Source organism: Schistocerca americana, chromosome 1 (genome assembly GCF_021461395.2).
Source record: "Schistocerca americana isolate TAMUIC-IGC-003095 chromosome 1, iqSchAmer2.1, whole genome shotgun sequence".
NCBI classification, from domain to species: Eukaryota; Metazoa; Arthropoda; class Insecta; order Orthoptera; family Acrididae; genus Schistocerca; species Schistocerca americana.
In genome coordinates, this window is record NC_060119.1 from 756,799,180 (window position 1) to 756,818,691 (window position 19,512).

General features: G+C 37.8%; 1 protein-coding gene across 1 annotated transcript in view; it reads left to right on the top strand.

Annotated features, from left to right (window-relative positions):
• The first annotated feature begins 2,300 nt into the window (after window positions 1-2,300).
• The window catches only part of LOC124611646 (protein suppressor of hairy wing-like), a 54,998-nt gene continuing 37,786 nt past the window's right edge, over window positions 2,301-19,512 (top strand). Inside the window, exon 1 of the mRNA XM_047140263.1 lies at window positions 2,301-2,541. The gene's annotated coding sequence lies outside the window, so the exon portion shown is untranslated. The remainder of the gene's footprint in view (window positions 2,542-19,512) is intronic.

Consider the following 19,512-nt stretch of genomic DNA (forward strand, 5'->3'; position numbering starts at 1 on the left):
GAACCACACGTTTGTCTGGCCTCTCAACAGACACCTCTCCGTTGTGGTTGCACCTACGGTACGGCTATCTGTAACGCTGAGGCACGCATGCCTCCCCACCAGCGGCAAGGTCTATGGTTCATGAGACTGATCTATTCTAAAAGGATGTAAACGTATCTAGTAACATTCAAGGACACGGAAGATTTATTTTTTTATATTTTATAATCTTTTAAAATTGTAGCAAAGTAGCCCCTAGAAGGATACTGCAATTTTTTATATGTAATATGTCAAAGAAGTACCAACATGAATAACATTTAGTGTTTTTTTTTGTTTTGTGAAAGAGCCAACAGCCTTGCTGCAGCAGTAACATCAGCTCCTGTCAAATCAAGTTAAGTGCTGTAGGGCTTGGCTAGGTCTTGGATGGGTCACTGTCTAGGTCTGCTGAGTGCTGTTGCAAGTGGCTTGCATCCAGCCCTTTGTGAGGCCAATTAAGAAGTTACTTGATTTAGAAGTAGCGGTGCTGGTCACGAAGATGACAGTGGCCAGGAATGTGGTGTGCTGACCACGTACCCCTCCGTACCGAATCCAGTTATGGGTAAGGGCCGAGGATGACACGGGGGCCAGTTAGTCCTGTTGGACCTTCAAGGCCTGTTTGGATGGTGTTTGTTTGTTTGTGATAATAGAAAAGGTCAATGTTACATTAGATATATTGGCATGTCAAAATGTCAGTGACTATTGCAGGAAAATGTTTTGCATAAATTCATCATTATTAACCAAAAATGCCACTTTCACTTAACTATTTTGAAGGGTTTATACCTTTAACTACACCATCTCATTTGTGAAAAAGTACATCTCTATATACAGGCCATTTCCAGTCATCAAGAGTTAGTTTTTATGGTATTTGCAACTGCATCATTTCGATAAAGCTCTCAATAACGCCAATGTAATGTTCATTTTCACACTTTCTAGCCACAAACACGCCTGTCTATTCGCTAATTGGTTTCGGTATCGTATGTGATTTTGATAGACTCTCTTTATCTTCGGTACATGCTGCTAACACTTCCATTTGATTTCTTCTGTACGACTGTCAATCGCCATCTGAACTTTCGTCAAGAATTTGTTGTTCTAATAGATCTTCATCAATACAATAATTAAGCATTGTCTGGATATTTTCTCTTCAATTGTTTACTAGGACCTGGCACCGGTTTTGAAGCATTTTGTGACTTTTAAGCAAGATTTCCGCTTATTAAGGATTTCTGGCATTTTTCAGATTTTTCAGTGCTGTAAACTGCATTTTGGCGAGGTTCTAGATCCCATTTACACTTGTTTCATACTACAACAACATTAATCTCTTACTAGTACTAATTTTTAACTTAATTAGATTCGCACCTCTCTGAATGAAGTCTAAAACAAACTAATGAAAATACACTGGAGCTACTTTGATCCATTTCGTCAGTGGTGCAGATTCTCTCGCTTTCCTCAGTGAATACCGTCCATGGATGCTTTTGGTTGCACAGTGATAAATAACGTGTTGATTACAATTTTGTGGTTGTGATTTAGACAACAACTAATTTCTACAGATAAAAGAATGTCATTTGCCGTAAATTTGAGTAGTTTTCTGGTATAAAAATACCACTTTTTTGACGAAAATTACCTCAAAAATAAATTAGTAAAGATTCAAAATAGCGAGTGACAGAATAACTCAAGCATATGAGGTAGTAGGACAGAATCCAAACTGTTGGACAGAATCCAAACTATTCCAAAATGTTTATTAGAACAGGTGCTGGGCAGGATTGAATAATTTCCCTCCTAGGGGCAAAGTAGCTCAACTATGCCGTATTAATTTTTGTTGGAAAAATGTACAATGAGGGCTGAGTGGGTTGTGCTATAGCAATATATTTTGTGGTGCAATGCTGCAACAACTATTCCTACTGGAAATTTATGTCAGTTATTCCCATATTTTAAATGATATTCGTGATTAAGAAAGTGAGAGTGAAGTCATATGCCCAAACAATGTACTGAAAATGATGAACTTGGCTGAACAAGAAATAAGTAAGGGTTGGAGAAAACAAAACCTGAACACACATTCCGTAGTCGAACGCTTTTACCGCCAGAATAACACTATTCGTGTATTCATAACATCCGTGGTGCAGCCAAAATACATGAACAAATATTTCCCATTAAAGTGTGGTTGGCATTTGCTTGGATGTTATTCGATTTTGTTGCTGTAATACCGATATCACTGGGCAATACCAACGGGCGGACGACAACGAATTTCAATCTGTAGATGTTGGTATACACTTGTGTTTTGTAAACAGAGCGGAGGAAACACTATTTAAACTAACAAACAGTGATTTTAGTTATTAATTGAAGCACGTAGAAAATCTTTAACGATTTAAGTAATCTGGCGAAGCGAGTAAATGTCATAAGATACACTACAATCCGTACTTTTAGGTCGACGACATTAAGGAAAATAATGCGGAATTTATATGGGGCGTGTTTGTATTTTTTACTCCACTGTTCAGCAGTTTGGAAATGCCACTGTATTGAATTCGGTTGATGGTATGTTCAAATTACGCAACTAATAGCAATACCATTTGTTGCCTGGTATCGTATAGATTTGCTCCCTCTTTTGCTATGGTATGGATATATTATTGTTACTACTACTACTATCACTATTTATCCAATAGATGAAAAGAAACCTAAGTATGTACGTGATCCTGGAAATGAGATCATTGTCTTACTATGTACAGTAGGGGAGCAGTATGTGTTATAATTTATAGTCATATTCTCTTGTGTGGGGCTGCTGAAATGATGCTATACTGTTTATAAATTTATAGATTTGTTCCATGCAAGCAGGTTCAGTGCTGTTTGTACTGAGTAGGTCACTTTGAATGGATGACCAAAGGGTCATTCCATATCAAATCACCCAATAAAAAATAAATTTTACACCCACCTCCTTAGATTTTCATGAAATTTGGCTCAAATGGTTCTAAAACCATCCTGACAACACCTGCAAATTTTTTTTGCTGTATCTCTTATAGTTTTTTAAAATAAATTTTTGAAGTTATTATGTTTTGCGTTTTCCAAACCTTCGGAAATGGTAAATTTAATTTGTATTCAAAACTTTAAAATTGCTCATCTTAAAAATTCTTTTAGATAACATTATGAATTTTTGCAGCAAGTTTATTTATTATACATATTTGAAGATAAAAATGATACTATTAAAATATATTAATATTTTCTATGTTAGTTTTTTTTTTTCCGGATGTTTTGTTTTATAAGAATTGCAATATCTAGAGTCTCAGACGTGATAGAATGCTCAAATTTGTTTTAATTTACTCTTAAACATATAGGCTACTTGATAAAACAAAAATAATGATGGCTTTTTAACATGTTTATTAATTATAGTAGATTACATTAGAATTATGTACAAAGATAGTGCACTTACGACACTTATGTATAACCCAACTGATTGCTTGAAACATTGAATTTTTTGAGTAATTTTGTCTTTTTAATTAAACATTAATGCTGATTCAAACTGTTTTTCCACTTCATCCAAGAGCTTTCAGTTCTTTTGATACAGTCTTTTTTGAAGTAATACATTCTTCCAGTGTCGCTTGATTGAGGTGCATCTACTACACAGACTATGTGCTCCAAAGGCACTATACAAGAATCTTCTCTTTTAGGCCAATAAAATGATGCAGCTGGTCCTGAAGGATGTAGAAATAGAATTTCTGCATCTTCTTCATCATTGAATATTGTTTTTACCAGTCCAAAGTACCAGTTACCATCATAATTTGCTGCCACATAGCTATTTATGGATGGTTCAACACGAACCCAATCAGAAGAAGAATGGAAAGAAAAGACTAAGGAGGGTTTTGCACTATCTGTAGTCCTTCTAATTTCAAGGTTGTTTGTTGGAAGTGGTTTGAAGTTATGAAAACTTCTTGTTCCAGGAATGTTTAGGGTTGCTGAAAAACAGTTTTCCAGTTTTAACCGTAGCAAATCAGCTTCTTTTTTGTCAATAAAGTGAAAATGAATGTTTTCAATATTTTTTTCACAAAACTTGTACACATCGATTGCTGTCATTATTTGTTCTTCGTCTGAAAGCTGTAGACTGGCTTTCCCTAAAATTCTTTTAATAGTTCCTCCTAGGCCATCACAAATTGACTTCCCATGACTTGTTGCAAAAAAAGAGTGTTGGGCATTCAAATTAAAGTCTCTCAAGTGTTCAGTCAAATTTTTGAAACTGTTTCTATTTTTGTACTGCCCAGAACAACCATCTGTAAAGTAGTGAACTGAGTCAATGTCAGTATGATGTAATGACAGCCACTTTGTAATTTCTTTTTGTACAAAGTTAACAAAACCAGTGTCATGTTCTTGGTCATCACTAATAAAACAGTGGTTGGAAACAAAAATATTGTTTTCCTCATTTCTTAGAAAAACTCCAACTGGGTGTAGATTACAACCACGTCTATTCCAGTGGTAACTTTGGATCTCATTTTGTATAACAAAGGAATAATTTTCACTAAAATCCATCACAATAATTGCTGTTTTGGGTGGTGGGTCTTCTTTCAATCTTTTAAAGGCTGCTGATTGGGATTTTGCTATAAACGAGTGCGGGGTGAGCTTTTCCAATGACCTAACCAATAAAGAAATGTAGTCTTCAACACTGATAGACTATTTGATCATTTCTGCCCTGTCTGTGTTAACCCACTGACTGATTACAATTTCTTCTTCTAAATCATAAACTTCACTTAGTTTTTCAGTTAAGTACTCAGTTAGTGCAGTATTTGCAGGACGGCTTTCGCAATGATGTAGCCTGCAGTTTTGATTTTCCGTGTTGCACACAAGCATCTTAATTAGATCTTTATAAGATTCTTCAATTTTTACAGCATCCAGTAATAGTTTAACGTTCTGGTTGATACTGCATACATATACAGTGTGTGTGCCTGCAGCACCAGCAAGGATACACCATTTAGGTCTCAAGAAATAAAATTTTGAAAATCCTACTTCTACCTCGGGATTCTCCCATTTGAAAGAATAATAGAGTTCTCTCAAGCTACACAAAATGAGTCTTTTTTGCACGTACACATTTTTTTGAACACTTACTTTATCTTTTCCAGGTAGCACTCTGGAACTTTCATCCTTTTCATAAAAATCTGTTACAAGTCTTACTGTATTTTCAGAGAGAGTTTTACCTTTTTTTGGACCAGGAGTTTCCAAAATACCCTTTTCAGATTTTAGCTTTCTAGCTTGTTGCACCATGTACTCACTTACATTAAATTCTTTCATCACTTTATTTCGACTCCAAGAATCTGGAGCCAAGGTCAGAATCTGGATTTTTCTAGACCTCCCAACAGATGAAATCTTCTCTTTCATAAGAGAAATCATTACATCAAAATCCTTTGCTTTCTCAACCACACTTGTATCTTCTTCGTCATCATCAGAACTTGGTGCATCATATTTTAATGCTTTTTAAACCGCCTTTTTTTGCAGTCTTTTCAATACTGCTAACCTTCCTTTTAAAATAAGACCCTTTACTTTGTTCTGACAAGCCATGAAGCTTTATCGGTGTTAAACCTAAATAATCAAGAGCAATGTTTGTTTGTACGAGGGATTCATTTCTGGATTCCAATGATTCTAATTCAACCATGACTTCATCATCTGTTTCACTTTCATTGACTTCAACTCTTAATTTTTCCTCACAAAAGTTATGGCATGTTGAGCAAAGCTTTTGTCCAGATTTTATGCTACTATTTTTTGTCAGTAATTGTTTAAAAAGATCCAAGCCTACACTTCTCAACGATTTTTTGATGGGCTTTTTGTGTTTTTTAAAAAGTAGTAGCTGTGGTGTGAACATATATTCTTAAATTCACACAGATTAATTCCAGATCGTAAGTGGATCAAATCTTTTTCTTTCTCACTCAATTCAGATACCGGTTGTAACTTTTTTGAAGGTGTGTAGGTTGTTTGGAAACAGTCAGATTTTTTAAATAACTCTACGCTACAGGTTTGAATATCTGACATACTGATTTCACTTTTGGCCTGATTACTGTTCTGGTTACTTTTATAGGATATTGGAAAAGAATGTCTGTAAACTAAGTAACAGTACTTACTGAAAGTTCGAATAAACTTAATAAAATACTATCTAAGCACTATTTAACACTGTAATAATTTTTTTACTTCAAAACACAGGAGTAACAAAACAAAATCCAAGCATACATTGTTACTCCAAGAAGACAAAAACTTATTTTCGGTGTCTAAGTCACTTGGTACTTTTTATTTTTAAAATCTAATTAATATTACTTTAAAAATTAGATAACTATTAAACAGGTTAAAAAGCCAACATAATTTTTCTTTTATCTAATAGCCTATACAATTAAGAGTATTTTAAAACAAATTTGATCTTTCTACCAGGTCTGACTCTAGATATTGCAGTTATACTTTCTCTCCAGTTTGATTCAGTACATCTTGGTTAGTTATCTGCTCATCTAAACATCTGCATTCTCCTATTGCACCATGTTTCAAAATCTCTTCTTTTCTTTTGTGTGCTTCATATTTTCCATGTTTCACTTCCACACATGGCTACATTCCAGGCAAAATACCTTCAAAAATGATTTCACAACATTTAAATTTATATTAGATATTAACATGTTTCTCTTTTCCAGGAAAACTTTTCATGTCATGATGAGTATATCTTCTATACTCTCCCTACTTCTGCCATTGTCAGCTGTTTTGTTACCCAAATAGTAAACTTCAGCTACTGCTTTCAAGAATCTTATTCCATAAGCAGACTCCTTCAGGATTGCCTTTTACCGAGCGAGGTAACACAGTGATTAGCGTACTGAACTTGCATTTGGTAGGACGACAGTTCAAACCCATGTCCGGCCATCCTGATTTAGGTATTCCATAAATTTCGTAAACCATTTAAGGCAAATACTGGGATGATAATTTTGAAAGACCAGGGCTGACTTCCTTCTCCATCCTTCTCTAATCTGAGCTTATGCTCCATCTGTGATGACCTTGACATGATGTTCAACACTAATCTCCTCCCCCTACATCGCTCTTGTTTTACTTTTAATGATAATCATCTTATAATCTCTTTTCAAGACCATATCCTTCCCATTAACTGATCTCCCCGGCCCTCTTCCATGTCTGTGTGAATTACAATGTCATTGGCAAATTTACCTAATTCCTTCCAATGTGGTTAGTACTAAAATATGAGCTGAACATTATTTAATTACTTATTCATTGTATACGTAAGAAAAGGTACTGGAAACAAAAAAGCATAGAAAGAAGGTACAAACAAACAGTATTATGAGTTATTTAGTACATCAGTTCTACTTTTGAATAGTTTTCAGATTCTTTAAGAGTATAAAGAGCTTTCTATTTCAGCAACTTTTAGGTCTTATTTTTCAAAATATTAAGAGAGGCAGCATGTGCCTCCTTAGCTAATTCGTTGAAAAGCTTTATTCCTACATATGCGTGATGTGTTTTTGTAAGTCAGGTTTTAGGTATATCTATCTTTAAGGCTTGACAAATATGATTATGAATGAACTGCCTGAGGTTGTAACTGGTAAGGTTTTTTGTTATGTACAATAGGTAGCTAAATATAAAAAGAGATGCGACTGTCATTATCTTTAATTCTTTGAAATAAGGCCTACATGATCTGTTATTTTTGGTAATCCCAGAGATGCTCCTATTGCTATGCTTCTGCCTAATAAATTTTTTTCTGGGTGCTGGAGAATTACCCCATAGAAGAATGCCGTAGCTTGTATGGCAATGGGAGAAGCTGTTATAGGTGTTAGTCAGCAGTTTCCCAGAAGGAGAGGTGCATAATTTTTTCAGCAGAGAGGCAAATCATGAAAGCTTTTGTGATTTATAGTCTGTGACTGCCTACTGTCCATACTCTTCAGTCTGATTTCTGTACCAATTATAGATAACCATTTGCTCCCTGTATTTTATCCTGAGACCCCAGACTGGCATAGGGTTTATTCTAATCCTGACTGTTGAAATCTTTCTCTAAATTTACTAATGCTTTAAATGTAGATAAGCGTTTCTTCATCATATTTTCTGTGGTATGTCATAGTTTTAGAGTTGCCTTTTGTATTGTTTCATTTCTCCAGAACCCAAATTGTTCATCCTTGAGGCTGGATTCTACTAGTCTCCATTCTTCTGAATGTCTGAGTACTTTGTGTCAGTCTTTTGCAACTATGACTTATTAAACTTACTGTTCAGTAATATTCACACTTATCAGTGACTACTTCTTATTGAATTGAAATTATTACATCCTTCTTGAAGTCTGAAGGTCTTTCGTCAGACTTATATATCTTACACGCTAGGCAGAATAGTTTTGTCATGATATGTTCTCCTAAGGATATGAATAATTCTGAGGATAATACCATCTACTCGGGTATCTTGTATAGAGTTAGATCCTTCAGTGCTCAGTCATTTGTTTCTCATAGGATCCTAACACCCATCGCATTGTCAAGTGCACTTATGGTGTCGGCAGCCTATGCTTTGCATGGTGAGGTTGGCAATTCGTTGACATTTGTCATAGCCAGTGGGGATACAGTATACAGTAGCCAATGAGAATTGTTGAATCTAATGGTTTCCTTTGGTAGAAGATATAAATTGATTACGTTTGTTTTCGAGGTGTAGAGTGTTAGTGTGAATTTTAAGGTCCATTACTGATTTTCATATTTCCTTGGTGATTGACAAAAACTAGTTGTGCTGACAGATTGACCTGTAGCATAGTCCGAGACTTGGGTTAGTTTGAAATGTGACTCTTTGGTTATGAGTTGGCAAAGCCAATGAATGTGAATGGAAAGAAACTAGCTGTGTGCATAGACTTACCTACAGTGTAGCCAGAAGCATAGATTGGTTATAATGTGTTTGTTTGCTTTTAGTTGGTGAAGCCAATGAATCTCAGCACAAGAATGCAGTTGCCATAATGTATTGATGTATAACATAGCCCAAGATATACATTTTGTCATTGTAATACCTCTTTGTGTTTCTTGTTTCCAATTTTGATGAAAATTTTGACAGTGTTCTTAAATTCTAACTGAATAGAACAAAATATCAGCTAACTTTATTTATGAAAATAAGAAATTATGAATGAAAATATTATTGACTAGCTACGTCTACCTCCTCCCCCCCCCCCATGAACCATGGACCTTGCCGTTGGTGGGGAGGCTTGCGTGCCTCAGCGATACAGATAGCCGTACCGTAGGTGCAACCACAATGGAGGGGTATCTGTTGAGAGGCCAGACAAACGTGTGGTTCCTGAATAGGGGCAGCAGCCTTTTCAGTAGTTGCAAGGGCAACAGTCTGGATGATTGACTGATGTGGCCTTGTAACAATAACCAAAACGGCCTTGCTGTGCTGGTACTGCGAACGGCTGAAAGCAAGGGGAAACTACAGCCGTAATTTTTCCCGAGGGCATGCAGCTTTCCTGTATGATTAAATGATGATGGCGTCCTCTTGGGTAAAATATTCCGGAGGTAAAATAGTCTCCCATTCGGATCTCCGGGCGGGGACTACTCAAGAGGATGTCGTTATCAGGAGAAAGAAAACTGGCGTTCTACGGATCGGAGCGTGGAATGTCAGATCCCTTAATCGGGCAGGTAGGTTAGAAAATTTAAAAAGGGAAATGGATAGGTTAAAGTTAGATATAGTGGGAATTAGTGAAGTTCGGTGGCAGGAGGATCAAGACTTCTGGTTAGGTGACTACAGGGTTATAAACACAAAATCAAATAGGGGTAATGCAGGAGTAGGTTTAATAATGAATAGGAAAATAGGAATGCGGGTAAGCTACTACAAACAGCATAGTGAACGCATTATTGTGGCCAAGATAGATACGAAGCCCACACCTACTACAGTAGTACAAGTTTATACGCCAACTAGCTCTGCAGATGACGAAGAAATTGAAGAAATGTATGATGAGATAAAAGAAATTATTCAGATAGTGAAGGGAGACGAAAATTTAATAGTCATGGGTGACTGGATATCGAGTGTAGGAAAAGGGAGAGAAGGAAACATAGTAGGTGAATATGGATTGGGGCTAAGAAATGAAAGAGGAAGCCGCCTGGTAGAATTTTGCACAGAGCACAACATAATCATAGCTAACACTTGGTTTAAGAATCATGAAAGAAGGTTGTATACATGGAAGAACCCTGGAGATACTAAAAAGTATCAGATAGATTATATAATGGTAAGACAGAGATTTAGGAACCAGGTTTTAAATTGTAAGACATTTCCAGGGGCAGATGTGGACTCTGACCACAATCTATTGGTTATGACCTGTAGATTAAAACTGAAGAAACTGCAAAAAGGTGGGAATTTAAGGAGATGGGACCTGGATAAACTGAAAGAACCAGAGGTTGTACAGAGTTTCAGGGAGAGCATAAGAGAACAATTGACAGGGATGGGGGAAAGAAATACAGTAGAAGAAGAATGGGTAGCTTTGAGGGATGAAGTAGCAAAGGCAGCAGAGGATCAAGTAGGTAAAAAGACGAGGGCTAGTAGAAATCCTTGGGTGACAGAAGAGATATTGAATTTAATTGATGAAAGGAGAAAATATAAAAATGCAGTAAATGAAGCAGGCAAAAAGGAATACAAACGTCTCAAAAATGAGATCGACAGGAAGTGCAAAATGGCTAAGCAGGGATGGCTAGAGGACAAATGTAAGGATGTAGAGGCCTATCTCACTAGGAGTAAGATAGATACTGCCTACAGGAAAATTAAAGAGACCTTTGGAGATAAGAGAATGACTTGTATGAATATCAAGAGCTCAGATGGAAACCCAGTTCTAAGCAAAGAAGGGAAAGCAGAAAGGTGGAAGGAGTGTATAGAGGGTCTATACAAGGGCGATGTACTTGAGGACAATATTATGGAAATGGAAGAGGATGTAGATGAAGATGAAATGGGAGATATGATACTGCGTGAAGAGTTTGACGGAGCACTGAAAGACCTGAGTCGAAACAAGGCCCCTGGAGTAGACAACATTCCATTGGAACTACTGACGGCCTTGGGAGAGCCAGTCATGACAAAACTCTACCATCTGGTGAGCAAGATGTATGAAACAGGGGAAATACCCTCAGACTTCAAGAAGAATATTATAATTACAATCCCAAAGAAAGCAGGTGTTGACAGATGTGAAAATTACCGAACTATCAGTTTAATAAGTCACAGCTGCAAAATACTAACACAAATTCTTTACAGACGAATGGAAAAACTAATAGAAGCCAACCTCGGGAAAGATCAGTTTGGATTCCGTAGAAACACTGGAACACGTGAGGCAATACTGACCTTACGACTTATCTTAGAAGAAAGATTAAGGAAAGGCAAACCTACGTTTCTAGCATTTGTAGACTTAGAGAAAGCTTTTGACAATGTTGACTGGAATAATCTCTTTCAAATTCTAAAGGTTGCAGGGGTAAAATACAGGGAGCGAAAGGCTATTTACAATTTGTACAGAAACCAGATGGCAGTTATAAGAGTCGAGGGACATGAAAGGGAAGCAGTGGTTGGGAAGGGAGTAAGGCAGGGTTGTAGCCTCTCTCCAATGTTGTTCAATCTGTATATTGAGCAAGCAGTAAAGGAAACAAAAGAAAAATTCAGAGTAGGTATTAAAATTCATGGAGAAGAAATAAAAACTTTGAGGTTCGCCGATGACATTGTAATTCTGTCAGAGACAGCAAAGGACTTGGAAGAGCAGTTGAATGGAATGGACAGTGTCTTGAAAGGAGGATATAAGATGAACATCAACAAAAGCAAGACAAGGATAATGGAATGTAGTCTAATTAAGTCGGGTGATGCTGAGGGAATTAGATTAGGAAATGAGGCACTTAAAGTAGTGTTTTGGGGAGCAAAATAACTGATGATGGTCGAAGTAGAGAGGATATAAAATGTAGACTGGCAATGGCAAGGAAAGCATTTCTGAAGAAGAGAAATTTGTTAACATCGAGTATAGATTTAAGTGTCAGGAAGTCATTTCTGAAAGTATTTGTATGGAGTGTAGCCATGTATGGAAGTGAAACATGGACGATAAATAGTTTGGACAAGAAGAGAATAGAAGCTTTCGAAATGTGGTGCTACAGAAGAATGCTGAAGATTAGATGGGAGATCACATAACTAATGAGGAAGTATTGAATAGGATTGGGGAGAAGAGAAGTTTGTGGCACAACTTGACCAGAAGAAGGGATCGGTTGGTAGGACATGTTCTGAGGCATCAAGGGATCACCAATTTAGTATTGGAGGGCAGCGTGGAGGGTAAAAATCGTAGAGGGAGACCAAGAGATGAATACATTAAGCAGATTCAGAAGGATGTAGGTTGCAGTAGGTACTGGGAGATGAAAAAGCTTGCACAGGATAGAGTAGCATGGAGAGCTGCATCAAACCAGTCTCAGGACTGAAGACCACAACAACAACGTCTACCTCATGATTCATCATGTCAACTTCCCATGATTCGTTGCGCAAACCATTACCACCAGCAGCGTGCAACAGAAAAGCCGTTGAAATCATAAGCATACTTTTACATCTGCTTCCAATGCCCTGTCAGTAATATTGTCTTAGATTTGTTTCCTTTGCATAGACGTTTTAAATATTCCTGCCACCATTAAGCCTTTCCTTATTGTCTTAGTAATGGCTTTTCATCTGATATCTGTATATTTATACAGCTGTGTGTCTTTTCTCCATAAGCCTGCCTCTCTCTCTCTCTCTCTCTCTCTCTCTCTCTCTCTCTCTCTCTCGCTGTTGAACCTTCTGCTATCAGATGAAGTTGTGGTGTATGATATCATACAAGTGCAAACAGAGAGAGACATAACACTGACATTGACTCTGTATCACACGGTCCTGGGTTCGATTCCCGGCCTGTTCGAGGATTTTTCTCCATCTGGGACTAAGTGTTGTCCTCATCATTTCATCATCATTGGGGATCATGGTGAGACTGGGCAGTGAAAATATTTTGACTTTGTACAGGAGCTGATAACCATGCAGTTGAGCGCCCCACAAACCAAAACGTGATGCTCATCAGAACACTGACAATATTTGTGTGTAATTTGCAAACAATCATAAAAGTCAAAATTTATGAACTACAATTAATCTGATAGCCCATTACATATCAAGAAAGCAACTCCTTGTCATCAGTATTTAAGATAAGTGGATACTCTTAGTACCATATTGGAGAAATGTTAATAGATCTCAAGAGTAAAGTAGAAGAGTAACAAGTGTTAATTCCATAGTAAGAAGTGTTAGGCATGACTAAAGTGTAATGCGAATAATCTATTAAAAATTGCAATGAGCACCCACATAGACTCAGGATTGCTGAGGCATGCACATACGGTGGGGACAATATAGTATAGAATAATAACAATAGGTCTAGATGTAGGTGTAGTTGTAGTTAGTCAGCAAATCTTGATATCTTTTGAGGCAGCTAGTAACCGTTGTAGAAATTTAAGCTGAACATTAGTCACTTAGGACTTTATTTACATTTCTTTTATTTTATGTGATACCTTGTTACGTTACCATATATGGAATATAGTGAGAATATTATGAAAAGTATAGAATGCTATTCACCATGTAGCAGAGATGTTGTTGTAGATAGGCACAACAACAAGACTGTCAAACAAGTTAGCTTTTGACAAGAGGCCTTCTCCCAAATTAGACAAAACACACACACACACACACACACACACACACACACACACACAAACGCAATTCACGCACACATGGCCACTGTTGCAGGCTGCCATGGCATTGGTCAAGCGTGTGTCAGTTACCTTTTGGCTGGAAGCTAACTTGTTTGACATTGACAGTCTTTTTGTTGTGCCTACCTGCAACTCGTTCTCCCTGCTATATGGTGTGTAGCAATCTATTCTTTTCATGATATTGTCATTATTCTACCTTGGATTTCCCATTGTTGTATATGTAATATAAAGCACTGACTTTTACCACACACGAATATATTGAATATGTATGATCGCAGGGCCAAAGTTTATATTAATGGACTTAATTGTGTCTATATTATTGTTTGCAATGAAGTTTGTGGCGACAGACTGATTTGCAATGTAGTGAGAGATCTAGGCTAACAGTTTGGTAGGTTACAGTTTGGTTGTGAGCTGGTGAAGTTAGCAAATGTGGTGTCATGGAAGAGTTTGTAGTTCTTGTGTGGGTCATATGTTATACGCATTGTTTTGTCCACCATTTTGTTGCTGTCATGGTTCAAAGGAGACTGGTGGTATTGGAAGCTTTAATTAACCAATTTTTCTGTACTCAGCATCTATCTTTTCCATACTGACACCCTTCTGCAGCTTTGCATTTGTGTGCTAGTCATTCCTGCTTTGCTGTTTCTTGCAATCTTCATTTTTTTGACATTTGTATTCCCTTTCATGTGATTCACTTGCAAAATTTTATGTATTTTCTGTTTGTCAATGTAATTCAATGTCTCATGTGTCTTACCTTTATCATTTTGCGTGATCCTTTATTGGCTTGACTATTCCTTCTGAAAATTCTGATAAATAAATTATAATCAGAGTCCACATCTGCTTCTGGATGTGTTTCACAGATGTAAATCGAGTTTCGAAATCCCTCTTTTTTTTTTTTTTTTTTTTACCATTACATAATCAGTCCGAAACCTTTTTGTGTTTTCAGGTCTCTTCCACGTACACCATCAGCCCAAACCTGTTTTGAGACTGGGTCAATAAAAAATAGAGAAAAGTTAAGATGGTGGTTTTAATGCTTCAGCTGTTTTACGTAGTCTCCACCTCGCCCCCGCCCATTTGAGTGAAGTGCACAGAACATTCATGCAACACTGTGAAAATTCCAGAAAAGTTCTCCTTTGGGATGATGATCAAGTTGTTCGTCACATTGGTTTGAAAGTCAGTTAAGTCGTCAAAGCATTGATCCTTGATGTGAATTTCTATTGTTTGTCATTCTGTGGTAGGGTCATATTGATAACAAGAAGTCTCATCTATCATGATTTCTTCCAGAAAAGCATTGCCACGTCAATCAAGTCGTGGCAAGTATCCGTGTGTCCTCGTTTTTGTTCGATAGTCAAGTTGTCCAGGAGAAACTTTGCACAGACTCTTCTGTATTTGAAAACATTCTGGAGAATATCTTGAGTACTTGATTTAAAGATGTTGCTGCATTGTGATTTGTGACACAATAACACTGACACACAATGGCTGCACATGTGTTACGTAACATTGCCTGCTCACAACTGAATGATTGAATGCCCATGGATTTTCTACAGTTGTTAATTCTAGCTCTTACCATAGTTACTGTGCTGACATAAAATATACCAAAAACAAAATCAAACTTGGAACTTTTTGGACGGACAGTAAATCATCATCCATGATTCTTGGAGAAAGTATTTATACTTATTGAACTGTGCTCTGTGCAAAATCTTACTTGGTGGCCATCTCTTTCAACCTTTTCTGCAGTGCATGTTCTCCTGTTGTTCCTCCTCTTCCTTTCCCTACTATCTAATCCAGATCCCCATCAAAACTCCTTTTTTTATTTCCCTTAAGGAACAAAATAATTTCATTTAAAACACCACACATCTTTTTGTTGTTCCTGAAAATGTGAAATTTCAGGGCTTTGTTTCTTGTGATGATGACACTGACTGCCACACCCAAGATGAAAGTGAGATGTATGAAATGCTTGTGAAGGAACTCATGAGGTAGGACGTGATATACCGAGCGAGGTGGCGCAGTGGTTAGACACTGGACTCGCATTCGGGAGGACGACGGTTCAATCCCGCGTCCGGCCATCCTGATTTAGGTTTTCCGTGATTTCCCTAAATCACTCCAGGCAAATGCCGGGATGGTTCCTCTGAAAGGGCACGGCCGACTTCCCTCCCCATCCTTCCCTAATCCGACGAGACCGATGACCACGCTGTCTGGTCTCCTTCCCCAAAACAACCAACCAACCAACCACTAGGACGTGATAGTGACAGCAAAGAAGAAGAAAAGGGGGAATGACTGTGCGCCAAGTTTTGCAGCTGCTGTGCAAGGAATTGATACTGTCAGGATCTACTTTGCCTCTTTGAGCATAAATGAATTAATTCTAACAAACGTGTACCAGCTGGGATGACAGTGTCTGTCTAAACATACTTGAATAGCAATTCTGGATCACTAATTCCACAATCATAGACAAAGCCCCAATTTAAGGAAAATCCCTGCTTAAGGAAAGAAGTATTTGGGACCCCAGAGATTCGTTGAAAAGGAGCTATACTGTAACTGTTTTTTAAAACATTAATCTAAAACAAAATATGGTAAATGTAACCAAACCACGTACATACTGTCTGTGCAAAAATTCATTCATGGAATAACAGAAATTGTCATGCAGAAATAATTTCCATTTCTTTATAAAAGGAAATTTCTGGGAGACCTTCATTAATATACAAGGAGAGTGGTTCAATAAACTGCACAATACAGTTCATGATCACTTTTTCTAAATATTGAAATTGTCTCCCATTGTAATGCAGAAGTTTGTAATTTGGTTCAAATGTGGCTATGACAGTCCTTTGTATTGACGCAACTCATGCGAAAGAAAGCCCAGAACTCAGAAGTTCAAGTGAGTTGTAAGGTGGGTTAACGATGACAAATTTGCACCAAACTGTACCACCATTCTGACAAATGCCACAAAGGATGTGTCGCACAATGGGAAGGTCATTGCACGTCTCTTACCCACATTTCACCCCTTCTTTTGACGACACAGTGATGGGTGATAAAACCGTGATGGCCAGTGTTGAAATTGTGCAGTTTTCTTGTGGGTAACCAAGGAGAACAATTCAATGCACTGCTGCTCAGAATTGAGGTGAAAAAAAGGCCTCAGGCCATGGCCTAAAGGGATCAGTGAGACTGCTCCTTTCTTCTGGGCATTGATTCCACCCATTTTGTGGTCATAAACGACAGTTTGTGGCACAATGAGTGACAGGGTGACGTTCTTGACAACCTGTGATGCTGCTGGCACTCCCTGGATGATTCATCCTGTCTCTAAGGACATTGTGGGCCAGCAACCCCATTGAAAATAATGGCACTCTTTTGGAGTGTAATGTAACCACAATATTGTTGCTCTGGTATACAGGGTGGAACCACTAGGGGCAGTTTAAAACCATTCAATGGAATCTGAATGTGATCTGAAGCAGCGAAGGATGCTTATGCTTTTCCCGCCCTCCTGTTCTGCATCCTCCATGCCATGATCATGTGTGTGTGTTTGTGTGTGAGGAGGGGGCACTGACACACATTGAATAAATCAGTAAAGGACCTCTCTAAGATCCTCCCAGTCAGCAACAACCTAGGTGTCCCCTGCACACTTTTGTTGAGCATTTTAAAAATGTACAGAGACACAGAGACAAACCTGTGACAGAATCCTAGGCATCTGCAGGTAGACAACCCCATTACACCCCTCTGATTCTACTTGTCCAGTAGCAAAGGCTAGAGTAGCAGCATAGCCTGCTTGCAGGCACCTAAAATCTGACATGGGATTGTCTCTGTATAGATACATTTTTAATGTACTTAAGAGAGTGCGCAGATGCCTGTGAGGGTGATATCAAACTGGGCAGTCTTAGAGGGATTGTTTGCTGTTTTATCCATGCATGTCTCAATGTCACCCCTTCCCCCCTCATGATCACACCCACAGAACGGCGCAAAACGAAAGGCTTGAAAAGCATAAGCACCCTTTGCTGCTTCAGATCATATCCACATTTCATAGAATTGTTTTGAACTGCCCCCAGTGGTGCTACCCTACATCAGAGCAAAAATTGTGGTCTCACTACATTCCAAAAGAGTAAAGTCCTGTTCAGTGGGGTTTCTGGCCCATGATGACCTTAGAGAAGGGTTGAATCATGTAGGAAGTCACAGGTTTTCAAGGAAGTCATACTACTGCAAACTGTCATTTTGGACCACAAAATAGGTGGCAATCAATGCCCAAAGGGAAGGGACAGTCTCACTGCCGCAATTATGCTACCTCCTGTGGTCTTTTCATATCAGTTCTGAGCAGCGGTGTGTCTGAATTGTTCTCCAGGGTTACACAAACGAAAACCACATGATTTCAACAGTGGGCATCATGTTTCTGATGCCCACTACAGCGACATCAAATGAAGGGTTGAAATAGGAGTAAGGGGGAAGTGATGTGCTTCTCATCATGTGACACATCCTTGATGGCATTTGTCAGAATTGTGGTAAAATTTGGTCCCAACATAAAATAATGAACCAGTTTTACAACTCACCTTGCTGTTTGAAGCATTGTCGAACCCAAGGGTGACATCACAGGATGGCACACGATTCCATCAATACAGTGGATGGTTGTAGCCACCTTTGAACCAAATTACAAACTACTGCATCGCAATGGGAGACAGTTTCAGGGTTTGAAAAAGTGACCCTTTAACTGTTTTGTGGAGTGTTTTTTTACCCTCTCATACTTTGCTCCTCTCTGTGCTAGAGTAAGTTTGCATTGTGGATAGTCAAGCCTATTTTTGTTTCTGTTGTTATGAGTGTTGTAGCATTATTTTTCAAGTTGTGCCTAATTCTTTGCAACAACTTTATGAATGAGTAATTGTATAGTGTGGCTGTTATTAGTATGCCTAATTTTTTGAAAAGTTGCGTACATAATTTTTGAGGATGTGCCCCAGAGGTTAACCTTACAGCACATTTCTGTGCAATGAACACATTGTTTCTTGGTGTGGAAATGCTGTAGAAAAGTATTTCATATGATATCAGTGGATGAAAATATGCAAAGTTAACTAATTTTCTGCTGCTTTCATCACCATAATCAAGAACTGCATGTAGAGCAAATGTTGCTGAACTCAAGTACTTGAGAAAATCTGCAATATGTGATTACCAACTAAATTCTGATCAGTATGCACACCACGAATTTTAAAGAATTGATTTTACATACTTCATTTGCAACGTACTTTGTTGTCCTTGCTGATGATACATCTCACCTGTTACAAAACTGAACAATCTTTGTTTTTTTTTTTTTTTTTTTCTAAGTTAAGTGATAGACTTTTACAAAGAATCAACCAATAATACTTTTGAATATGTTATTTATGGCTCCGTTTGATACTGTAGCTATGTAAACATCAGCAACAAAGAGCGCTATTTCTACTTTATCAGTGTAGGATAGTCATTTACATATAGCAAGAACAGTAATGGTCTCAGAATTGAGACCAATGACCTCGCTGTTTGGTCTCTTCCTCCAAACAATCCAATCCAATCTCAGAATTGAACCCTTTGTAACACTAGTAATAATTTATACCCACTCAGAAGAAAATTCATCATGATCTTGTAACATGACCCTCTGACTCCTCTCATTTAAATACGAATTGAACCTCTTAATCTTGGTATCTTGCAAGCTATAAACTATAAATTTCTAAAAGAAAAAAAAGTTGTAATTTGCACTGTAAATTCCTTAGCTAAACAAAAATCCCTGTAATTCAAATCTTGTCATGCAGGTATTTTAATGCACAGTCGGTGAAATGGTAGGTGACATGATCAGTGGAATAACCTTTCTGGAATCCAG